General features: G+C 49.4%; 1 protein-coding gene across 2 annotated transcripts in view; it reads right to left on the minus strand.

The window, feature by feature from the left end:
• Positions 1-16101, minus strand: part of SEMA5B (semaphorin 5B) — a 117804-nt gene extending 101703 nt beyond the window's left edge. The window contains exon 1 of one of the 2 annotated variants that reach the window (XM_032406691.1): positions 15827-16101. The gene's annotated coding sequence lies outside the window, so the exon portion shown is untranslated. The remainder of the gene's footprint in view (positions 1-15826) is intronic. The other variant, XM_032406690.1, reaches the window with a different exon arrangement.
• Positions 16102-26152: the final 10051 nt, after the last annotated feature.

Consider the following 26152-nt stretch of genomic DNA (forward strand, 5'->3'; position numbering starts at 1 on the left):
AGCATCCAAGACATCGTCCCCCCGGTCTAGCCTTCCTTGTCACACATGAGCAAGCTCAGGGTTGTGCAGGTCCAGCATAGGACACTGTGGGACATCTGGGATGACAGCAGATGGAATCTGGAGCTTTGCCCAAGAACAATAGGAATATGAATTCTGATTGGGAGGGGAGATGGGGCCTCCGTAGGGCAGCAGACTCTACCTCAGTCCTCTGTGAAATGAGCACCCTACCCGAATATATGCACACATACACAGCCTGTGAGTCAGGGCCAAGGGTTCTACCCTGCAGGCTCAGAAAGTGCCCAGGACATTGGCTCTTGGCAGAGGTGCAGGCCTGGGAGTGGTCACTAGAGGGCTCAGGAGGGCACCGAGGTAGCTGCCCCAGGGAGGTCACAGGAGAGGGACAGCCTGAGAACCAGGATGGGGCTGGGGATTGGGGGTGGGGGAGAGAGAGAGAAAGAGAGAGTATCAAGGGGAGGGAGACCACGGCTGTGCTATGGGAGAGTAGGATGGCTTACTATAAAGCTTCCCCATTACCTCCTCAGGACCCAGAAAGGCCCAGAGAAATCCAGAGCCCCAGGCTTCCCACAACATTGCAGCAGAGAACACTGCATACCCCAAATGCCTGAACCCCCTAGTTTCCTATCTCCCCTCCACCACCAAGTGCATTTCCCTGGTCTGTCTATGAAATGATCTCCAGGACCTACAGGAGCCTGCTACGGAGAGAGGCGACCAGCTACTGGGTTAGGTAGAAAGAGCACTTGTTCTGGGTTCACTGGGGCCTGGGTTCAAATCCTTCCTGCACCTCACTTCTATAGAGTTGTGGGATGTTAGGTAAGTTTCTTTACCTCCCTGAGGTCTTTCTGTCCTGTGTAAACCAGGAACTAAATCCCTCCATTAGAGCCCTCCAGGAAGACTTAATTGAGACTGGCCCACGGTAGGTTCCCACACATAGTGGTTGTTATTTGAGAATACAAAGCAGATCCCACCACAGTTAATCCCTGGGGCTGGAGGCATTCATCCACCCCTAGGGCTACCTGTGCGTCCTTGGGCTCCTTTCTGCCTGGCTCCCTGTTTCCCGCTATCAGAGCCCCTGGATGAGGCCGCAGCACCAAACCAAACTGCCAGCAGAAGTCTAAGTCACAGTCAGGGAGGTTGCCCCAGACAGGTGACCAGGGCAGGACAGGGCAGGCGACAGTCACAGGCATGCCCCCATTCCTATCCCCTCAGGCTCGGGCCCATGCAAAGCCATTCTCCCAGGCCCTGCCCTCTCCAGGAAAGGAGTTTGAAGTGGAAACTGCTTCTGACATTTAGCTCAGTGTGACAATCTCAGAGCAATCCTCTCTCTCAGCAGGACCAGGCTGTGAAGTGTAATTAAAGCCATGGGTTAATTACGAGTGGCAGCCATCTTGCCAAGAGGAACACCTCACCGCTGCTCCTCCTGCTTCCAGAGCCATCCTCCCAGAGGTCCAGGATGCAGGAGCACACCAGCTCTCCACATCCTCTCCCTCTTCCACCCCTCCACCTCAGCCCTGAAGATCTCCAGCCAAGTCATGCCAGAGTTGCCTTCAACTAGCTGTTTTAATTTCTCTTGCAGTTCATACTTGGGAAGTGCTCCCTGTAGTCCAACTTAAATCTATCCTTCTACAGATCGACAGGGGGAATGGGGAGAACTAACAGTGATGTGAGTTAGGGCTTCACGGAAGGTGCCCTGAGAAGTGTCCTTAGAGAAGGGCAGGGCCTTGTGTCCCACCCCACAACCATGAAGAGGAGATGGAGTGAGGATCCTACAGGATCCAGCCAGGGATGGGGGCAATGTGGTGGATGAAGGGGGATGGGGAATGGAAAAGGATGTCTGTCGGATGGAGGAGAGTGCGAGCTGGGAGGTAGCAGGTCCCTCTGGGCTGGAGGCCTGGATTGGCTTAATAGTTATCCAATATCGCCATATCTTAGTCCCCCCATCTGTAAAATGGGGGTAATAAAGTCATACCTACTCTTAGGGCCTTTGTGAGCTAAAATACAGAAAATAGCTTTTTAAATGGCCTGGCACAACTTAAGCTCTCAGTAATCTCTGAGAAATCCTCTTAACACCCACATCCTCTTCCACAAATTGCTCAGAATCCTAGGGCTTCTTCCTTCCCCTTTCTCTCAGACTAACTCCTTCTTCTCCATTCCCATGGCCTCATGGCAGTCGAGGCCCTCACCCCGATGCTGGACCCAGTCTGTGGCCTCACCTCTTCCCCAGCCTCCCCACGGGCCTCCCTCTGCCCCCCCACATCCACCTCCAGCTCCCCAGTCCACTCTGCAGAAGGGCAGGTATGCTTGGTACCCTTAGTCCCCAGGTACTTTTCCAGACATCCTGCTTTACTAAAAGGAGCTCATTTAATTCGGTCCCCACAATCGCCCTCAGAAGCAGGTATTATGGCCACCTTACAGATGAGGAAACTGAGCCTCAGAGAGGAGAAATCATCTGCGCAAAGTCACTCTACCAGTAAATGGTAGAGGCAGAATTCAAGCCCTACTGTGGGGCTCCCGCCTGCCTTCCACATGAGACTCCTCAGCAAAGTGTCTGAGGCCTTCCACGTCCGGCCGCTCTCCCCTGCCCCAGTCCAGCCCGGTGCTTGCCCAGCTCCTGACGCACCCGTCTCACCTTCACTTATGTCTTACCCTCAAGGAGTCAAAGAGAAGGAGAGACTACAGGATGGGAGAGGAATTGGGGAAAGAGAAAGCTGGAAGGGGAAAGGAGGCTGCAGGGAACTAATCTGGTGTCCGCAGGTCTGGGGACTTCTCTGGTGGGCCTTCAGCTCTTCCTCCAGCTTCGCTTCTGTCTTCCCCATCAGGGCGTGGGATTCCACGGAAAGGAAAGAGTGAGGGGAGCCCCGGGTGCAGGAGGCCCGGGCTGGAGGCTGGGGCACAGACTGTAAAAACTTTAGGTGCTCCACCTGCATTGGAGCCACTTGGCCCAGCCACACAGCCGGGGTACACGCAGATGGGGCTGAAAGAGGCTGTGGGGATGTCGCAGGAAACCTGCCAGGATCCTGGCAAGCACGAGGGGCGCTGGGAGGCCTTGGGCAGGCTACGCAGCCCTCACTTCCAGAAAGGGGTCTGGGGTGGTTTTTGCAAACCACACAGAGGGAACTCAATGTGCTACCTGAGAAAAATTCCTGCAAAGACTATAAATGAGGGGTGGTGGGCCCTTGGGAAAGGCGGCTGAGATCATGGGCAGGCAGTGTGTGTTCAGTAATAAAGTCCTGTTGGCCAAAGCTCATCTTCTCTTTTGACAGGGTCACCAGGCTGGTAGAGGAGGGAAATGGGGTTTGCCGGGAGACTTGATCTTGAAACCATCTGACAATCTCGTCATGAAATGGTTGCATATAAGCTAGAGAAAGGAAGCTAAACGGTGGGAATATTAGTAGGACACGGAGCTGGCTGCACCGTCATGCCCATGGGTTCTTGCCAATGGATCAAGTCCCCTTGGACAGAAGCATCCGGGTGCATGCAGGGCTCTGAATTATCCCACTGCATTCGAGATCCTAGCAGTTCCTTGCGTCAATAGACGGGAAGCATCTGAAGGTGGGAGCTACTAGCAGGTATATTGGCTGTCAGAGACAGAATCTGAAAATTTTTTTAAGATTTTATTTTTTAGCAATCTCTACACCCAACGTGGGGCTCAAACTCATGACCCTCAGATCAAGAGTTGCGTGTTCCACCAACTGAGCCAGCCAGACACCCCCAGAATCTGAAAGATTTTAATCAGCTAGAGAGATGGACCGAACTTAGACAAGATGAAACGAATTAGGAGAAATACAGAGTCCCAAACCTAAGACCAAAAAGGCGACACCACTGTTATGGGTTGAACTGTGTCCCTCTAAAACTCACACGTTCAAGTTTCAATCCCCAGGACCTCAGAATATGACCTTATTTGGAAATAGGGTCGTTGCTGATGTAATTAGTTAAGATGAGGTCATACTGGAGTAGGGTGGACCCCTAAACCAATTTGACTGGTGTCCTTACGAAAGGGGGAATTTGGAGGCAGACAGGTGTAGAGGGAGAACAGCATGCAATGATAAAGGCTAAGATTAGGGGGTGCTTCTATAAATCAAGGACAGCAAGGACTGTCAAGAAACCACCAGAAGCTCGGGAACATTCTCCCTCATAGCCCTCAGAAGGAACCAACCCTGCCAACGCCTTGGTCTCGAGCTTCTTGTCTCCAAGACTATGAGACAATACACTTCTGTTGTTGGAGTAACCCAGTTTGTGGTACTTTGTTATGGCAGCCCTAGCAAACTAGTGCAGCACAAAGACACAATTGGGAGATGGGGCGGAGTTACAGATTACGATAAAGAGACCTGAGGGGAATGGTGGGCTGCAAGCTCAGTAAAAGTCAGCAGGGCCGCGCGGCTGCCAAGAATCGCCAGGGCAGAACTGAGGCCCGCATGAACAGAAGCTGTGCCACCTGCAGTGATGTGCGCGTGCTGGCCGGGCCTCACCTGGAAGACCAGACTTGGTCCTGGTGACCGCAATTTAAGACAAGTGGGAGGACGTTCAGAGTTCTGTGCCCAGGGATGAAGAGACAAGTCAGAGGAGCACTAATGGAAGTGGGGAAGGCAACTGGTCTCCAAAGCTTGAAGAGCTGTGGCATGGAAGTGACTGTGTTCACCCAGAACAGCCATATGGGAAGAGACGGAGCCCACAGGGAGAGACACAGACTTCACAGGAATGTAAGAACTTTCTATGAGACGTTGTTGACCAAAAATGGAATGGGTACCTTGTGGGTAAGAAGGACTGAAGATTCTACCCGCTGACTGCTCAGGAGGGACTTATAGAGGTGACCTTGGCACCTTCCAGCTCCAAGAAGGACCCACTCACATTCCCTAGCCTGGCTGACACCAGCACCTCAGGCTCCTTACTCATGTAAAGTTAGAGGCTACTGAGGGCTGTTCGGGCCCTCATCGATGGCTTGGGCGGGTCAAACTGCATGCTAGACACACACCCCTCAGAAGATCAGGGTTGGCAAGACCCAGGCCACTGGAAGGAGGAACCTGTTCATGCTCACAAGGATGGGGTCCTGAATAGGGATGGGAAGGAAAATGGCCCTGGCTCTCCATTGTCCAGGGAGGGAGGAAACTGGCAGCCCCAGAGTTAACGAACTCCTACCCTGAGGGAGTGCCCTGCTGGTGGGGGCTGAGGGGATACAAAGGAGGCTTCACCCAGGCCTCCCTTTGAGCAACTCCTATGCTAATAAGACCCTTCCCAGGACAACGTGACACTAACAGTGAGCATAATCTATCTACAAGAGTTACACTACTTCACTTAATCCTCCCTTAAACTAGTCCTCCCTCATTTTACAGTACAAAAAGGAGGCTCAGAGAGGGAAAGGAACTCATATAAAACCCTCGAACAAAAACCAGTTGGGCTGGGTTTGAACTCAAGTCTGTCTCATCCCGAAGCCCACATTCCTCCCAAGTTTCCACACTACTTCCCCAGTAAAGTGTTATGGGTTGTAGAAGTGCCACAAGCACCCAGCAACAGAAAGAAGAGCCTATGTGGTCTAGAGTAGTGTCTCAAACCTCAGCAAGTATCAAAATGGCCTGTGGTACTTGTTCAAGGGCAGGTTGCTGGGCACCGGCCTGAGAATCACTGAGTCAGTAGGTCTGGGGTTCAGCCCAAGAACTCTTGCATTCCTACAGGTGCCAGGAGGTGCTGATGCTGCTGGTCAGGAACGTCACTTTAAGAACAACTGCTCTGGAGCAATCAGGAAAGGGAGCAGGTGTCCTCCAGACTCAGAGCCACAGAGAGATAGAGGTTCACTGCCAGGTCAATCATCTGTCTCCAGTACAGGAGTCCCCCAACAGCATCCTGGGCAGCAAGACTGACAGCTGGTGCTGCTTCACCACAGCCCATCTGGATGGGGAGATGCTCATTCTGAAAAAATCCATCTTCTTGTACTTTCCATTCTGGAGTCTTCCGGTTCTCCCAGGCGGATGAGCTGAGTTCTCTACTATAGGAAGTCCTGCCTCTTCGGCAGTCAGCCACCATGACCCCCAGGGCTTTCTCCCTTCTCTTAAGTGGATGAGTTCCCTTCACCAGACCTTCTGTGGCTGCATTTCTCAAACCCCTCCTGTTGCTGGCTGCCTACCACAGAGCACACTGGAGTTGGTCTGGGTCCCCTCTAAAATCCATGTCCAGAGATGAAGACATAATGACCGGAGAGAACCCAATCTGGTCCCTGCACTTCTCTTCGTGCCATTGAAGATGGTATTGTTTTGAGCAAGCCCATCACCCTGCCGGTTCCTATAAAGCCTGTGCACAATTAAACCCCTCAGATCTTTTCCTCAGGATCTGCAGCCAAATCAAGTCTGCTCCCACCCCCATCCCCCTCATGAACTTGAGCAATTAATTTGTGCAATCTAAATGTGACTTTCCATCTGCCCCTGTTAAATTTCATCTTGTTGGTTTAAACCCAGCATTCCAGTCTGTTGAGATCATTTTGAATATTTATTCTGTCTTTTATAGGAGCTGCCCATCACAGCCTTGTCATCAACAAATTTGATAAGCTCACTTACTCCAGTGTCATCTAACTCATGGATAAAAATGCAAAGCTTCATTTTTCAAATCTCACCTGCCATAAACCATCTTCCCTTTTGGAATCCCTAATCATAAGATCAGACTTCCTAAAATCAGACTTCCTAGATTCTAGGGAAGGTCTGTGGACACGTCATTTCTTTCCCTGGCTGTTATTAACACATGGCTGATGTGGTGTCTTTCATCCAAGCACCGTCACATCACCACCAAGCTCTTGGTTAGAACCAAATCAGAAGGATAGTTTTGGTTGCTATTTCTCTATCTGTTGGGCAATGGCGATGTTAAAGAGGCAAGAATACAAAAATGTATCCACGCCTCCACTTTAAACAGTATTTGACATCCAACAGAAGTCAGACAGCCTATCCCCCAATCATTACTATAGCATGCCTCCCTGACAGCTTTATAAGCCATACTGGGCAAGGAGCATCCAAATTCTTCTGTCTGGGTGGGGAAGTTGCAATAGGGATGGGTATGTCAAACTTGGACCTGCTAAGCTGCAAGGCATGCTGGGATCTTGGCAGCTGGTCAGTGAGGAAGGAAGAAATGTTTTCTGGCACAGGGTACCTGAAGGAAGGGGTGAGGACAGAATCAAGGAAGTGAAAAGGAAAAGGGGGTCTTAAGGAATAGCCACTCTCCTGCCACTCCAATGAGAGAATTGCTCTTCTGCTGGAGAAAGGCACAGTCTTATGTCCATAGGATGCTGACAGAGCATCTGTGAACAACGTATTGATACCATAAGCCAAGGATGGAACAAAGTGTACCTACATATACAGACATTCAAAGCATACAAAATATACATAGTTAAGAGGCTAGGCTCTGAAATCAGACAATCTGGTTTAAATCCCAGCTCTGCTACATTTTAACTGGATGACCTTGGGCAAATTATTTTCTCTCTCAAGGTTTCAGTTTCTTCGTGTGGAATACACGCACATAAGGCCCATGAGTATTAAAGAGAGAATGGGTATACAAAGTTTAACAGACTGCCTGGTGCATAGTAACAGCTCAATAAATAATAGCTGTTATTATGGAACAATAGCATGAAGGCTCGGCATGCTCATAGTTCCTGGGCTGGAGATGTGAAGAGGAAAAAGCCAAGCAGGTGAAAGAAGAAACTAAAGAAGCTGGGGTGGGGGGGGGAGGAGGTGTTTAGGAGCAGGAGAGACTTGGAGCTCACCTGGAGGGGGGAAGCAGTAATTTGTGGAACAGACCTGGAGGTGGAGCTGAGGCACTAGGCTAGGACAAGGATTCTGACCTTCAGGTCAAGTGGGGTGAAGCAGCCAGCTTAAAGCCTCAGAGGAGTTCAATGAAAAGTTTGTTTTTTCAGCTCTGAATATGAAAAATTTTTATTGTGATTGGAAGTCAGTCAAAAATTGTCTAGGTGGTCCATGTTAAAAAAAAAGCATAAATATTCCACTTCTAGAAATCTGTTCTGAGAAAATAATCATCAATAGGTGCAAAGATTTACATACAAAGATGTTCACTGCAGCATTATTTATAATAGTAAAAAAAAAATGGTTTACAACCTAGATGTCCAACCCACGAGGATTCATTAAATGTATTACGGCACAACCATTAGATGGATGGAATGTGGGCGGCTATTAGAAAGCCCATTTGATGAAACAAGACGAAACCAGAGAGGGAGACAAACCATAAGAGACTCTTAATCTCAGGAAACAAACTGAGGGTTGCTGGAGTGGAGGAGGGTGGGAGGGATGGGGTGGCTGGGTGATGAACATTGGGGAGGGTAAGTACTATGGTGAGCACTGTAAATTGTGTAAGACTGATGAATCACAGACCTGTACCCCTGAAACAAATAATACATTATATGTTAATTAAAAAAATTAAAAAAAAAAAGAAAGCCCATTTGAGAAGAATACTTCAGACATGGGAAAATTATCACAATATGTTATTAAATGGAAAAGGCTGGTTACAAAGCAACACAGAGAGTACAATCGCAATTTTGTTACATACATATCTAGAAGGAAATAAGCAGCAATGTTGAAGGAATACGCATTACTTTTATAAATGCTTTTTAAGAAGAAATGACCACAAAGAAGTTACAGTAGAAGGGTGCTCCCACAATCAGCTTATAATAGAAAGTCATTAAATTCAGAACACAGGAACACAAACAGTAGCTATGATCTGAATGCCAGGAGCTGTAGCTGGTAACTACTAGAAAGGACCTGGCTCTTTGAAGGGCTGAGGGCAAAGAGATTCTGCATGCCACTGGCGGGAAGCCAGGGGGAGCCTAGGAAAGAAGATTTAGGTCAGTGGCTCTCAACCACGGCTACATATTAGAAGCTCAAAAAAAAAAAAAAAAAAAAAAAATCAGTTGCTCAGGCTTCATCCTCAGGGACTCTGACTTAATTAAGGTCTAGGATGGGGCTGGTCATCTATAGGTTGTCAAAGCTCTCCAGGTGATTCTAATAGAAATCATGACTTAGAGTTGAGCTGGGCCAAGCTACTGTTACCTGAATACAGAGGTCATTGGAGCCTTGCTCTCCAGACTGTGCCCTGTATGTCCAGAGAGACTCACTCTGCAAGCTAGAGAGATGCTGAAAGGGGGAGCAGGTGGCCCCGAGGTACCTGGTCTAGGCAGGAAAATGCCCCTCAGCCTGGAGGGGCAGTCACAGAAGTGCTCCTTGGAGCTGGGCCGTTTGGGAGTTTTTGCCACAAGGATACTGCTCTCCCCGGAGACTCCTAAGGGGGCCCAGGTGACCAGCTGACTCCATAAATTCCAAGTACAGGTGGCTCTACAAACGGGAGAAGGGAAGAAAACCAGGATCCCAGGACACCTATAGGGACCTGATTCTTGAGAAGCTGGACTTAGTCTAGTGGTATTTTCCTTCTCTGTCCTGCTTTGGGGCAGAAACACATCCTGGTCAACAGAGCGATGTGTAGACCTTAAAGGCAGTCTGTTCTAGGTGGATGAGCTCTCTCAGAGGGCTCCTGGTTTCCCCTGGGCGCCTTGAGGGAAGAGGAGCAGAGAGAACAAGCTGCTAGAAACAGAAGTTTGTATTAAATGATAAGATCTCCCCCCAGCTTCTCACTACAGGTATAGAGTTACCCCAGGCACCAAAAGAAGGGAAAGAACAGACTTGGATCGGGTGCTTTACACACTGGATCCATCCATCCCTGAATAATTAAGAGCCAACTGCAAGCTCTTTTGTACTCCTTGAAGGGGAGCTCCTGGGGGCCCTTCAGGACAATGACTAGGGCAGTATAGAGGGAGTTAGGGTTCAGGTGGAACAGCGGGGTTAGCAGGTAGGGTTAGATCTAAATTGCTACCCCACCAGCCATTTCCTTGAAATTGTCTCTCTAGGGACAGCCTTACATCAACTCTGGCAGATGAACGGAGCTGCCGATAATCCAAAATGCCAGACGATCAAATGATAAGACAGCTTTGCCATGCACTGCATCTATGTTTATACATGCACAGGTGTGAGTATATTTACACACACACACACGCATATACCTAATATGCAGCAGATTTACCTTCCAAATGATGTTTGGCTTAGGCAGAGGCTAAAAGGAGAATGCGCTCTCTGAAGATTCTGGCCGTCAGGTGGCTTACCAGCAGTGGGTCTGGAGGGAACTAGAAACTGGTCTTAGACTAAACACTCTCCACAAGTGAACCACAAAAAAGAGATTTTCCTGGAAAATCGAGAACTGTAGTCTCCATTCAAGACTGCTGACCTCGAGGGCCAGAAAGTCTCAGGGTTCATCTGACCACCTCTTTTTCACAGATGGGGAATCGAGGTCTGGCCGAAGTGCTCAAGGGGGGCAGACTCCCTCATTTCTAACCCAGCCTCCTCCTTTGGGAATTTAAACCTACCTGCTCCAGTTTAGTCCTCAGGGGACTGACAGAGCAGATGGTCCCCAGCCATCCTCCAGTACCAACACTTCCTTATCACAGAAGAGGCCAGCCAGAGCCGTTCTTGGTTCAAATGCAAAGATATTCTGATAATATCGACAAGGCTTCAAATTCAAACGAGTTCCAGGTGCAAGTCTGATTAAGTCATCCTTATTAAACGCAGATCAATGAGGGCAGTGTCATGGCACAACTCAGCACACACAGCCTTGTCTTTAAAGCTTTCATTTGCTCAGGAACAGGCCAACAGAATCCTTGTCCTCCTGTTTCAGGTCAGAGTGGAGGAGGATGAACAGCCCATCTGCTGGGAAGTGTGCTCAAGGTCAAACTCTCCCGAGCCTGGTCTCCATCCCAGGGGTACTCCTCCTGTTTTCCCCACTGTGCCCAGAAGCAAATTGGATAGGAAATCACCTTCTTCTTCTTCATCGTCTTCTTCTTCTTCTTCTTTTTCTTCTTCTTCTTCTTTTTTCCTTCCATTTTGAAGCTATCAAGTGTAGTAATTTCTCATTGGTGAGACCCTGACTAATATCAGGATTAAAGAGTGCATTCTGCAAGGTTTGGTTTCATCTCTTATGCTCACTAAAGCAAAACACTACAGCAGAAGGGAGGGAAAGTGACATGGCAGAGCCACAGAACGTTCAGCACCCTGCTTCCTTTTCAGAACTCTGCTCCCAGCTGGAATTTTTCCCTGCTACTTTCTAGCATTCAAGCCAGTTATAAGCGAAATTTTTTCAAAAAGAAAGTCTTGGGGGAGAATCCTCCATCTAAGACAGAGAACGGCATATGCAAAGATCCCCTTCCAGATTACCCATCATTGAGCCATCTCTTTAGCTAAGGCACATGTTATCAAATGGAAAGTCAGAGAAAGGGAGTTTCACAACACTAGAGCCCTGTGAAATCCAGGTGTTACAGCTGTTTACAGAAGCTGTAAAAGAAGGGCTCAATTTGGCAATTCAATGAAACTCCATTAGTCAAGCCACCTGCTTTGGCTTCTTTTCATATATTTAAGACCAAGCTAGTTAAGCTTTATCATAGATTTAAGACCAACTTAGTGGTGGCTAAACTCAAATGCAAAGATCCAAATGTGAAGGAAACTCATTCATTGGAAGTACCTAGTTCCCACACACACACACACACACACACACACACACACACACACACACGTCAATGAAGACAATAATGATCTAGGCGACTGGATGAGGCAAAGGATGGTCCCAGGACCCAGTGGGGTTCAGACCCTGAAGAATTAAAACACCAACACTCCCTCCCAACAGTTCTCATCCCCAGATCTTCCAGTACCTGGCTTTGCCTCTGTGTACGCCACAGATACAAGGTAGGTAATCAGCCCCACTCGATGAGTGAGAAATCTGAGGAACTGAGGGAAGATCTGAGGGGGTGGCATCCTAGCCCTGTCAGCCCTCCCCACAAACCCTGGACTCCAAGTCCTTTGGACAACTCCACATTAGCTGTCAGATCCCCAGACGAACTCAGAGGGAAAGAAAAAAAAAAAACCCTCACAGTAAATTCCATCACAGAAGTTGAGGCAATGCTAGTAATCATGTTCTCCTAGTCATACCAATTTACCTCCATTCAGATCAGAGATATGTCTTGTTTACCATCATATCCATAGCTTCCAGCACAGTGCCCGGCATACAGTAGGTGCTCAGTAAATGGTGAACATGTGAGCTTACTGCCACTGTTGGTCTCATCTACCTTGCACCTAGGCAATAACAAAGCTAACACTTGAGGATCTCAGGGAACATCTGGCAGCTGGAGGCATGGGGCTCAGCCCAGTGTCATTTAAGGCTTACCTGGTAGCATGCACTTCTAATCAGATAACTGTCCTTTGCCCTCTGTGCCCATTCTATCACCTCAGTGCTGATTGAAAGTAGTAAACTGGTTGATTATACGGTAGTGATCTGAATTGCTACCTTGTTGAATTTCCCCAAAGGATATAGGAGGGTTACCAAGATTACAAACAAGAGTGTCATGATCAATGTTCAAAATAATTGCACCCAACAGCATCTTCCTCCCATCACCCTGTACGCACTCTACCTACCAATCTTCAGCCTTGCCAGGCTAATCCTCCATAAATGTCTGCCATCCCTCTCCCCCTTGCTGGGACTCCTCTTCCCCTTTTAAGACCCACACTCAGGGCTCAGGACTTTCTGGATATTCCTTGGGATCCCTGAACATCCTATGTGAGCTTCTAGACTTTTCTTATCTAACCCCTGAATAAGGTCCTACTACTTTAGGGGAAGCAAAAAGTCATGGTTGGATTTTCTTCCTCTCTTGTAAAGAACAAAGCTGGCTTACACTCACTGGGTTCCTGGAGTGCTGGGAAGGGAGAGGAAAGAGACCTGAGTTCCAGTTCTGGCTCTGCATCTGGAATCTTGTATCAGAGGATGTGAAATCCTCAGATTTATATAAGACAGATGACACCCTGACCTCAAGGAATTCATCATCTAGAGAAGTCATCATAGAAGAATCCTAATGGGCCCTGAGGATGAGAGCGAGCTGGGAGTCTAGCAGATCAGAGGTAGGACCAGGCTGTGGGGTGTTCCAACCAATCCCCAAGGTACTGGGAGACATGATAACACATACACACAAAGAGATAATGCTTCTTAGGATCTTAATTTCTTGATCTATAAATATAGGGGATGAGGCTGCTCAAGGGCGGCACATTGGTTTTGTTTAGGCCATTTTATTTGGGCCATTTGACTTTGAGCATACAGTTGTCCAGCCATTCTAACTGCCTGATCAGCACATTGTTACCTGCCTGCCCTCTGTAGGCATCGCAGTTTGTGACCCCCCACCCCCACCCCTCCGGCCATGGACAATCTCCAAGCCCTCTTCCAGGTTCAAGCCTCAATAAGAAGTAACAGAAGGGCTTTCAAACAAGCCAGGAAGGGTACACCAAGACAGAAAAGCTTCTGCAAAAAAAAAAAAAAAAAAAAAAGCTTCTGTGATTGCACCAGTCCTGAATGGGAGGTCAATCCACAGAGCCAGGGTGGACCTCTTAGCCTCTCTGTCTTCCTGGTCCGGCTCTAGAAGTGGAAAAGGAGCCCCTTCCTGACCTTCTCTTCTCTTCTCCCACCCTCCTGATACAGACAGCTGGTGGGGAGGGAGGCAGAGTCAACAAGCCCAGCTCTCAGCCCCACCTGAGTCATGGAGCTTTCTTCAAACAATCCTGTCCTAAGCCCTAGGTCACCATGTGGTACCAACTCCTTGCTGTTTTGTACTGCCTGTGAGTTTCCCCATTCACATTCTCCCTCCCCAAACAAATACACAAATGTCTTCTTTGGATCAAACTGGTGAATTTAGGAGCCTCTCTGGGCATGAGCTCAGCCCTGTGCCTCTTTGTATCTATGGCCACCTAGCCTGGTGTACTGCACACAGTAGGTACTTAAAAAGTGTTTGATGTCCAAGTGATGATAATGCTGGAGGAGAAAGGCTCTGGCACTTAATCCCTGGAAACAGAAAAGCGATGGAAGATCTGCCACCCCCTCCCACACTGGTGCTGGTAGTTGTTGCCCCCCACACACACACACACTTTTCCTAACCTAGCACAGGGAGAGGCAGCCCTTCCTGCTGAGCAGGTCTCCCAAAACAATCCTGTCTTCTGGGTGACCAAGTGGCAAACTCCCTCTCTCTTTGATATTTTCTCCCCCTTCGTCCTCTGTTGGGAGTCTGCATTGGGGCAGGATACTGGCGGTTTCTCCCAATATGCTTCTTAATCTGTCCCCCTTTTCCTAGTTGTGAGGTCCAGTTCTCAGGCTCAAGATCCCCCCTGGCCCTTCCTCAAGGTCACCTATTCAGACTCAGAAAAGGTGAGAGGTCACTTTTAAATGTCAACAAGAAATGGGGGGGGGGTTAAGTGATGGTAAAGAATGGGCTAAAAGATGAGGGAAAGTGGGGGTGGGGAGGACGTAGAGGCGGGCATGGAGGGCGCTTGGGAGAGGCGCCTCTGCCTTCAGAGCAGAATGAGGCCGAAGTGGGAGGCTGGGGAGAATGGGAAGCGGGGAGCCTGAGAAATGTGGAAGGAGATTGGAATTGCTAGGGGCTGAAGGACAAAGATGAGAATTGGAGGCAGAAAAGGTAAGATCGTGGTGGGGTCTAGACACAGGCAAGCTTCCAAGCCTCCAAGCCCAGTTGCGTTTGCTCGGGCCCAGGGCCGGTTAGGAGTGCATCCCGAGGGTGGGCTGCCCTTCCCAGCTCAGGCTGCTCTCATCCCCACCGCGGGAAGCCTGGAGGGGATCGCAGGGGTGGGGGCAGACACCGGCGGCTACCAGTCCCTATCCAACTCGGGGCCCACTCCAGCTCGGGGCGGCGGGGCGGGCGGGATGACCCGAGGACTGGGCACCGGGGAATGGGGAGGAGGCAAGAACGGCGCTTCAGGTGGCTCCTCCTCGTCGTTTAAAGTTTGCGGCAGGCAAAGGAGCCGGCTCTGTCCCCCCTGTGCCGGTGGCTCGACGCTTCGCTCGGCCGGGTCGCCTCAGCCTCGCCTTCTTCCTCAGCGCGTCCTACCGCCACTTCCCTCTCGGCTCCCGCCCCGCGCGGGTCCCGGATCCCCTCTCCTGTCTCCATCCCTCCCTGTGCCTGTGCCCGAGCGCCCCCCGCTCCCTCCCTCCGCGCTGGATCTCCCGCACGACGTGAGCAGAAAGTGAATGAGCAGCCCCAACCACAAAGACAAATTACCATGAGAAAAATAAATCAGGAAATCGCCGTCCGCGTCCCCCTTTCCCGCCGCCGCACCCCTCTCCACTGGCCGAGGCGGGAGCGCGGGGCTCCCGGGCCGCTGCGTCTGGGGCCTGGCAGGGTAGAGTTTGGGCTCCGCGGGGCCCTGCCAGGGCAGGGGGTCTGAGAAGAATCCGGGTGGGGACCCCGCAGGCGGCGGCGGAGCGGGGACGCCCGCGAGCTTGAGATTTCACACTCCGAGCGGGCCACGCGTTCCCACGCGCCCTGCCGCCCGCACTCTCCTTCCACCCGGTTTCCTCGTCGGCCCTCCGGGAGCCTCCATCTCGGCGCCAGTCTCCTCTGCCCGGCGCTCTCTCAGCCTTTCATTCGTCCGTCCCCTCCTCCAGGCCCGGGCCGCGGGTCCCCATCAGGGCTGCAGCCCAGACGCACTGGCCGCGGCCCCGCGAGGGCCCCGCGCAGCGGGGACCCGGGGCAGGCGGGCGGCGGGAAAGCGGCCGCGCGGAGGGCGAGGAAGCACAGGGACCCCCCTTCTCCTCCCGCCCGCAGCCTCCCCCACCTGGTTCCAACTTGCTGGCGCCTCGGGGCCCCTACCCCTCTGGCCACCCGAGTTGCTGAAGTTTGCAACTTGCAGCCCCAGCCCGCGTAGGGGAAACGCCCGGGGCTCCGGGGACTCACCTCCGGGCTGCGGGCACAGGTGCCCGGCTCTCGGCGGCTCCCGGCTCCCGGTGGCACGAAGCGGCGGAGGCGAACCAGGAAGGCTGGCGGCCCGTCTGGGAATGGGGCGGCAGCGCTGGAACGGCCCCGGCTGTGGGCTCGGCGCTCCCGTGCAGTCCCGACCCGGGCCCGCGCCCGCTGCGCTCGGGCTCCTCCAGCAGCCGCTGCACGCGCGGCCGACCCGCCCGGCTCCGCGGAGCTGGGCTCTGGCAGCGGTCCCCGCGCTCCAACTAGCTCCCGACCCGGAGCGCGGGTGAGAGCGGGGAGGAGGAGACGGAGAGAGCCGAAGGGGGGCGGGAGGGGGAGAGGCGGGGGGGGGGGGGGGAGTTGGGAGCGAGGGGAGAGAGGGAGGGAGCGGGAGCGAAAAGGAGGAGGGGGTTGGCGAGGACCTGCCGCGGCCGGCGCTTCACCGGCCAGCCCCGAGGCGCGCGGAGGAGCGCGAGGGGGCGCCCTGCATCTCAACGTCCCCGGGCTCGGCCCGACTCCCGCCCCTGGCCTGCCAAGTGCGTGTCACACGGTGGGTGGACACGAGTCCCGCTCCGCAGCCGGTGTTCGAACGGCGAGACCCAGGTCCCCCTGAGCACTTGCTACCTTTTGCCACATCCTGCCTTATTGTCCTCGGTGACCCCCATCTCTAACCTGACTTCCTTCAGGGGTCAGCTCACCCGAACCCACCCCAACCCTTGGCGTCTGAGGAAAGTCTCCCCCACCTACCCTCGCCACCCCCGGCTCCCCAATTCCCCAGCCCTATTAGCTAGAGACGATCTTCCTGCCTGTGGATTGAAAGAGGGGGAAAGAATCTCGTACAAAACGGGAAATCTGGAATAAACTGCAGTAGAAGGGAGTGAGGCGAGGCTGTTGGGCGGGACTGGAAAGCCGGAACTGGCTGGATCAGGGTTAACTTTACACTCTGCACAACCTTGAGTGAACTTCTCCAAGCCTCAGTTTCCTCAACTGTAAACTAGGGTTGGCAACACCTACCCTACGGAGCGATTGCAACAGTAGGGGCTGCAGGAATATTGAGAGGGCATCCAGGAGATTAGCGATCCCGGGAGGCAGAGGAGTGCTCTCGGTTGAGAGCGAAGGTTTACCGCGATCACACCCATCAAGGCTGATTGTTTACAAGTTTAAGTATCCAGTGTTTCTGACGGCGAGAAAGCAGGAGGGAGAGACGGGGTGGGGGGAGGGGGGCTTCAAATCCTATCTGCCCGGGCTGCACGAGGGATGGGAAGGGAGCCCTCTGCTGAACAAAAAAAGGTATTTTAAATATTTTAAAAAGGTGACCTAAGAAAACGGAAGAATGAAGGATAAAGACAAAAGACCTGAAAAATTAAACCCCGAGAAGTGTAATTTTAAGAGATAACCAAAGAGAACTGTGAAATAAAACTGGATAAGTCGGAAGAAGGAAAACATTAAAAGATTTTCTGGAATATGCCAGAAATGGAAGAATTACAGTGAATCATTTTATATAACAAAATTCTGGGTAAAGGAAATCCCAGATAAAGCAGAGGAATGGGGACAATAAGAGCCCCAGAGAGGCACTTCCCTACACACACACACACCTGAACGGAGATGAGACGCAGTTTGGCCAGGATGATGGGAAAGAAAGAAAGAATCCAAGAAGGGAGTTTATGGGACGCTGTAAAAAGGGAAACAGTGCACAGTCTCAGAAATAAAGACTTTCTAGCGCAACAAAAATGCCAGAACTCATAAAGTGCAGAATGGAGAGGAACTTGCAAATGTAAGACACACTCTGAACAAGAGGAAAGAGATGCAGAGAAGAGGAAAAAAGGAAGGAAAGGTGTGTGTCAGGGCATACCAGTCTGGTAGCCCATCCATTTAATTAGGGGTAGAAATCAAGTTGAAAGAGGAAATGCAGGGCATTGAATCCAAGCCTATTATTTTATAGGTAAGGACAATGAGATCTAGAGAAGGAAAGCAGTTCTTCCAGAGTTCCAGGCTGGGGTGGGGGCAGGTCTCCCAACCCTCTGAGACACTTCCACGGCTGTGAGAACTGCTTACCCCACACCCACCTCCCCATTCTCATTCCATACAGAACCATGAAACTGTTTTTGTCATTGCAAAAATATAAATGTGTGCAATATATAGACACCTTTTAATGAATACAGAAACAGGGAAATACTCCCTATATTGCAGGGAAAAGGGGTGAGCAGGAGAGTTGCCCATTTGTCTGTTGGGAGAGTAGACAAAATGCCTTCTGAGTGGTTCTGTGGCAGCATCTCTCTCGAAAGGTAATAAAAATCATCTCCATCCTTCACCGTATTCTCTCACCCTCCCTGTCTTTCTCCACCATGTTCTGATTGCTTTATCTTTCTGCCTTTCCCACCATCACTTCATGCCACTTCTTGGCTCTCCTTCTCCACATTATGAATGAGTGAATGAATGACAGGGCACTTGGTGCAGTAAGAGAAGAAAGGAGACTGGGGACACAGGCCAGAGACTCTTTCTTTCTAGGGGAAGCAGGAGCCAAGAAGGGGAGACACCAAGGAGACAGAGACAGAGGAGCAGAGCTGCTTGGGAGGCTGGGCTAATTAATCCTAATTGTATCTTACAGTGTTGTATTGATTAACAGTGATTACTCAAGAGCCCTCAATAAAAGAGAGCTTCAGAAGTCCAAACCTCAAGAAGGGACCGTTGCTTTTCTAGGCTGGCTCACCACATGCATCAGGCATCTCCTGAGTTGGGCAAATCCAACCTAGTCAGGATCCCTGACTCATTTACTGGGAACAAAACCTGGAGCATTGACCCCATCACCATAGTGTCACCACCACCTTCTGTCACCTTCCTTAAAACTTTGCAATAACCTGTACAGTAATTGCTTCTATTAGAAGCAATTCTCTACCTCCCGGAACAGTGTTAATTAAGTAGAATGCAAATACAGTAATTAATACAGAGTTATCCAAAACAAACATGCTAAAGAGCAGTCAACATAGGTGGTGGAAAGGAGTTCTTAGAATTCACACTTGACCTAGAAATTCCAAACTTCCCCTGAACTACGTTGCCAATAGGTTAAGAAGTAAGTCCAGGGACGCCTGGGTGGCTCAGTTGGTTAAGCAACTGCCTTCGGCTCAGGTCATGATCCTGGAGTCCCGGGATCGAGTCCCGCATCGGGCTCCCTGCTCAGTGGGGAGTCTGCTTCTCCCTCTGATCCTCCCCCTCTCATGCTCTCTGTCTCCCATTCTCTCTCTCAGATAAATAAATAAAAAATCTTTAAAAAAAAAAAAAAAAAAAAGAAGTAAGTCCAAATTTTCTGCTCGAGGATGACAAACCTGAGCACAACACTGCCTCCTGCCTCACATTTGAGGGCATTTTTTTCTGGGAGATTTAGGTCCCTCTGAAAAAACGAGAGAGCAGCCTCTCCCAGGAAGGCGTGTAGAAGTGTGTGTACGCATGTGTACACGCCTGTGCATGGTCCAGGCACAAACATAAATCTGGCCTGTGGCAAGAGGCAAACAAACAACAGCCACACATCTATTGATAGACAAGAGAGAATTGAAAAGAAGGCACCCATCGCTTAGAATGTCTGAAGAGTTTCCCGGTCCCCGAATCACCTGCTTATTGTGGCCAGCGAGAGAAAAGAAGAAAGAAAATCCCCAGCCCACCAGTCATTGTCAGTTTGTGAACCAAGAGCACACTTAGGTCAGAGGAACTGAAGTGTCACTAAATGGCAGCTTTGGCATTGTCCTGAGCTAAAGTGAGAGAAAAGATCTTCCTTCCTTCCTCTCCAAACATTCAAGCACCATGCACTAAGGCTGGGGGGAGAGGTCATAGGAAGAGGAGAAAGCCTGAGCCTCACTGGCAGGCGGGAGAGGCAGACATAATCACAGCAAATCTGAGGACTGCCTCAGGGCCAGAGCACCACAGGCTCACAGACGGCCACTGACCCGCTCCACTCGGCAGGGCAAGGAAGTCTTCACGGCAAAGGGCCCTTCTAGCTGGGAATGGAGACAGGGCTGGAATTTGCCAGACAGAGAAGCCGGAGGACGCAGAGTATTCCAGGCAGAGGAAATAGCATGTATGAAAGCACCAGGCGATATAATTAGATTTCTGTTTTGGAAGAATTACTTGGCCCTGGTTAACAGATTCAGAGAGCTGAAGCAGTAAATGTGAGCAGGTGCATGGCGTGTTGGAAAGAGCACTGCACCAGCAGCTAGGGCTTCTCAGTTGTAGGACCCGCTCAGCCGCTGATGAGCTGAGTGTCCTTGGGCGGGCCTCTTAACCTCTCTGACCTCAGCTCCTCGAGGGTAACAGAGGGGTAAGTGAGGGGGGCGTCAACTGGTTTCTAAGATCCCCTTTGCACACACTTTCTGTAATTCTAACTCTTCTGGCAGACGCTCCTAACAATTATGTTCTTTACCATATTTATGCATTTGGCCCTTCCCGTGCGTATAGCACTTTCAGCTTACAGGTGTCTTTTCCCTTCCATATCTGCTGACCTTCACACTCCTGTGTCAGCCCCACTGACACTCCAGACGCTCTTGTCCAGCTCCATGGTGGTAAACGCCACCTCTGTGCTGATGACATCCAAGTTTGCATCCGAGGCTTGGACCTTTCTCTTGAGTTCCAGATGTAGAGACCCAACTATCTGCTGCTCTCCTGCACGTGAACATCTAATAGGCACCTCGAACTTAATATTCCCAAAACCTAACTTCCAATTTTCTTTCCCAAAGCCAGCTCGTCCTCCCGACTTCTCTAATCTGGTAAATAAAAACTCTGTTCTTTGAGTTCCTCAAGGCCAAAAGCTTGAGGTCATCCCACACCCACATCCAAGCCATCATAAATCCCATGGTCTCGACCTTTGAAATGTTTTTAGAAACAAACTACTTCTCACACCCTCATCCACTAGCACCTCAATTCAAACCACTGTCTTCTCTCACCTGGAGTTTTGCTCTGCCTGCTTTCACCTTTGCACCTACAGTCTCTTCTCAACATAGAAGCATTCTAAGTCAGATGCTGTCACTCCTCTGCTCAAACACCTTCCATGGCTCCCCAGCTTGCCAGAGGAAATGTCTCATCCTTAACAAGCCCACAAGGACTTGCTGACACCATCTCTTACCACTCTCCCCTCCTTCACTTCTCTTCAGCCTCACCAGCCCCTCTACTGGTTCCCAAACACCTAAGGCTGCCACCTCAGGGCCTTTGCACTTGATGTTCTCTCTGCCTGGAAAGCTCTTTCGTCAGATGTCCACCTGGGTCAGTCCCTCACTTCCTTCAGTCTGCTCTCAAATATCACTTCATTAGAGATACACTGCTATCCTTTCAAAAATAACAAACCCCTTTCACTCTCTATCATCACTCAACACTATACTTACCTATTTATCGTCTGTCTTCCCTGACCAGAATATGAATTCCATTGAGAGTGGAGACATTGCCTGCTTTGTTCATCACTATCATCCCGACCCACAGAATGGTGCTTGGTAAAGAGAAGTACACAATGACAACTTAATGACTGAATTATTATTTTCCCCATTTTACAGATGGGGAACTGAGGCACAATAGCACAATTGGTCATTTTCAGAGTGGAGATTTGACCTTAGGTTTTCCCATGTCAAACTGTGCTCTCCAATTGATTATTAACATCTATATTTGCACTTAAAAACTTTTTAATAGAAAATGCATATTAGTGGGGAAAATATACTAATTGTTTTCCACCCAGTTAACCACATGGGTCTACTGACCTACACAGTCAAGATAGAGTAGAGTTAGCTCTGAAAACCCAGAACCTCTAAAGCAGCACTAATCCCACATGTGCATACTCATCCTGGCATCATTTTGTTTCTTGTGTTACAGTTCTGGTTTTTCTTCTCAGTTCCTGAAAAAATAAATCCCCTTCCAAGCCTTCACATATTTATCCTCACACATTATCTCTGGCAACATGTATAAGTGAGTGTGTGCGTGCATGCACCACACACACACACACACCATTTTCATGTCTCCTAGATCAGGGGTGTGGTGAGAGAGAAGGAAGCCTCACTGTGTAGCTTGCCCTGGCACTAACACCCAAGGGTAATCACATGTCTCTCTCCAGGCACTCAAGAGTGCCTCTCTACCTTCCTCTTTCCTGCTGTCCCAGCAAATACTGTCAGATCTGGGCTGCAGATGAGTCAGGAGGAAGTGAGGTATGGGAGGGGTGTGAAGATCAGAAGGAAGGACCGAGGCACGGCTGGCCCAACAGATGACACCAGGCTTCCTGGTAGATGAGCTACAACGGGACAAGTCACGTACTCAACTCAAAGCCAGCAGGCAGGGGTCACTGTCAAGACATTTGGATTCAAGGAAGACTACAATGGTCACTCTTCTTGAAGACATTTGAAGACATGAGATCTGTGTCTGTGATTTTCTCCCCCAAGACCAGGGTGAAGCCACAGAGGTCCCAAATTGATCAGGACAGGATGGATGTTGGCCAAGGAAACATAAGTCAGTGTCCCCAGAAGGGGGATCTGAATCCTGTTAAGAAGGGGATCCCAAGTTATAACCAAGAAGAGGCCCAGGTCTGGCCCTGAGAGGACTTAAGCAGGGCCAGACCTCTGGACAGGAGACAAAGAGGACTCGGAAGGAAAACCTGCTGCCTGAGTGGGGGTGGAAAACCACTAACCTGGTTGAGAGGTTATAGAAAGATTCTTTTGCCCTGACCAAAACGTCTCTCCTCTGGTGTTCAGTGACCTCGGAAATCCTCCTGCTGGGGGAACAATAGGTTGGCATAATTGCCTTATCTAGACAAGTAACCCGTAAATTAACAGCACTTTTGCAGGGGTGGAGATAAACAGTAATTCCTTTCATATTATCTACTGAGCACACCACTGTACTGGACCACACAAGGCTCCCAGAGCCTTAGCCCGAGGAGAAGAATCATTCCATACATTGTTACTCATTGACTCTAGGAAGGCTATAGTAGGGGGTGATGCCCAAATGGACTGTGAGCAGGGCCAGTTTGGAGAGGCCTTGGATGCCATGGAAGGGGGTTGGATTTAATCCTACAGGCCAGGTGAGGAGCATCATCTGAGGTTTGGAGCAGGAGCCTGATGGGTTGAGATGGGTGGCAGTGGGTGGATGAGGGAGGGAGGCCAGCTAAGAGACTGTTATGACAGCCCCTGCAACCTGCTGAGACTTTGACTAGGGCAGAGATGACAAAAAGCGTGAAAACCCATGTCTACCTTTGCTGCATGAGGTAGGAAGCTAAGAGATTAGAGTGCAGGATGGAGAACGGAGACAGAAAGGGATGAAATGAATAAGAGCAGGAATGTGGGTGCCCAGGAAGGCTGGGAGCGGGAGCCAAGTGAATAATAAGGGAAGGCCTGACGAAGAGAACTTTTCCACCCCCACCTCACCCCCAGTATGGCTTAGCGTTGGCTCTTCCCCAAGTCTGGGAAATGCAGGGGGTTGGGATAAGCCCTTAACGCATCCTGGTGACACTGCAGCAGCTCGGATCTCAGACATTGGCTGAGAGGCACCAAGTCTCAGGGAGAGGCAGCAAACTCCTTCATTTCAATTAAATAAGAATTTTTCCCCAGCTGTTATTTGCTCAGTTCTGCAGCGAGGCTAGAGAAGACAACAGAAGATGAGCAATACTTAGGGGATGATCATGTTATTGGGAATGCGAGGTGTATGCAAGAAGTAAATAGCAGGTAAATGCCAGACTGCAGGCAGTAAACACCAGACAAGCTCAAGAGAGAAGGAGCCCATGGAGCTGTGTCTGGGAAGGCTTCTTGAAGATGGGAATTGCCCTGGACCACACAGAAAATGTAGAAGTGGGCAGACACCGGGGAGGGAAGAAACACACTTAGTGGAGTTCTTTGAGACAGTAAAAACAGTAAATATAAAGGAGAAATAACAATAACCTACTTAGATTTTTTCAAAACTTTTGACCAGGTTCTCTAAGAAAGGCTCTTTTAAAAGTTTAAGTCACCCTGTGGCTACAGGAGGGAATGCGGTCTCTTTTCTTAAGATTAGTGAACGACTTAGACTCAGAAAACAAAATTAGGAGCAAATTTTGGTCTCTCCAGATGGTGCACTGTTCAAACTCCCTCCTCAAGTATCGATGCAATGCATGGATAGATAAAATGTGGTATAGACATACAGTGGAATAGCATTCGGCTTTAAGAAGGAAGGAAATTCTGTCACACACTACAACATGGGTGAACCCTGAGGATATTATGCTAAGTGAAATAAACCAGACACAGAAGGACAAAGATTGTCTGATTCCAATTATATGAGGTACCTAGAATGGTAGAGCAGAATGGTGGTTGCCAGGGACTGGGGTGATGGGGAAATGGGGAGTTAGTACTTAACAGTATGGAGTTTCAGTTTGGATGATGAAAGAGTTCTGGAGATGGATGGGGGCGATGGTTGTACAACAGTATGAATGTACTTAATGCCACTCCACTGTGCATTAAAAAATCATGAAGATGGTGAATTTTATGTCATGTGTATTTTACTACAATTAAAAATGGGGAAAAAACCCCGATATATATATATATATATATATATATATATATATATATATAAAATGATCCAGTTTATATTTTAAAAAGGAAATATAGGGCACCTGGGTGGCTCAGTAGTTAAGCATCTGCCTTCAGCTCAGGTCATGGTCCCAGGGTCCTGGGATCGAGCCCCGCATCGGGCTCCCTGCTTGGCGGGAAGCCTGCTTCTCCCTCTCCCACTCCCCCTGATTGTGTTCCTGCTCTTGCTATCTCTGTCTCTGTCAAATTAATAAATAAAATATTTTTTAAAAATTAAAATAATAAAAAGGAAATATATTTTTTAAAGATTTTATTTTTACCTTTTTAAAGTTTTATTTACTTAAGCAATCTCTACACCAAATGCGGGTCTCAAACCCACAACCCTGAGATCAAGAGTCACGCACTCCACCTACTGAGCCAGCCAGGAGCCCCTAAAAAGGAACTATTTAAAAAAAAAAAGTTAACATGCTAAATTTTATATTACGTATACTTTACCACCAACACCTCCACCACCACAACAAAAGAATCTATGCCGACATTGACCAGATTTAACGTGTGTATACGTGTTCTGGAGGGAGGAAAAGTCACAGGACAGACCTCCACATAGCAGATGACTAAATGTAATCTTCTGGGTATGGTAGAAATAAACTAACAGGCTTTGACAGTAGGAGGCACCAGAGCAATGGTCCTCAATCTGGGACTGAGGATGGAATTGCCTGGGGGAGCTTTTAAAGATAGCTATATCCTGGACCCCAGCCCCCAGAGAGTCTGGCTTTGCCTCCCTGGGGTGCGGCCTGGGCAATTGGTGTTTTTTCAAAGCTCCCAGATGATGATTCTAATCTACAGCCAGGGTCAACTGCATAGAGCATTCAGGCTGAAAAATCTCAGCCTCTCTGGGTTTGAGCCCAGGCTCTGCCATTTGCCAGCTGTGCAATGATCAATTACTTTTTCTCAATATTTCTTAATACTCTCATTTCTCAATGTTCTCAATATTTTGCTTCTCAGTAGTCTCGTCTTCAGAATTGGGTGATAATAATCCCTACTTCAGAGGGTTGCAGAGAGGATTAAGAAAGATACTGCACATTTAGCAAGGGGCCTGGCGCAGTTTCAGAGCTCACTAAATGTTAATTATTATTGTTATCGACCGACTTTGTATAAATTGGCAGAAAAGGGGCAGATGAATGTAACATGGCATGTGTAAATATGTTTAAAAATAAACAAATCCAAACTTTGTGACTAACACCTCTGTCAAAAGCCAGGAAAGAGCCTGTGTCTCTGGAAGTCATGAATTTAAAAGGCTGCTTTGTTCCAAAGGCCAAGAAAACACACATCAGGCATCCTCAAGGGTTGGGGGGAGACTGAGAATGACTGAGTTCACACCCTTGCGTTTCTCTAAACACCAATACATCCTCCCCTCGAGGGGCGAGTTCTAGTCAGTGAACCTAGTTCGTGGCAAGTTCTAGTCAGCGAACCTCCAAAGGGTTGTTCTCACTCCGGAGAAGGAAAGGACATAGAACAATTGAGGTTTGCAGAGGGAAGATAGGCCATAAAGTTTAGAATTCTCCAGCCTGGAAAAGGACATGATGGAAATCAGTAAACTCAGGAGAAGGTGAACAAGGACTTATTCAACCCAAACCCTTGCTGGAGGGGAAGATGAGCGAAGAACAGTTAGAACAAATAAAGGAAATGGGTAATAAATTCGTGAAACACATTACTCCAAGATGTAGCACATGAGGGAAATATAAATGAATTCACAACGGATAGGGACAAATTAATGTCAGAGATGTAAACGGATGCCCAGGGG

Source organism: Phoca vitulina, unplaced genomic scaffold, assembly GCF_004348235.1.
Source record: "Phoca vitulina isolate PV1807 unplaced genomic scaffold, GSC_HSeal_1.0 scaffold8, whole genome shotgun sequence".
NCBI lineage: Eukaryota > Metazoa > Chordata > Mammalia > Carnivora > Phocidae > Phoca > Phoca vitulina.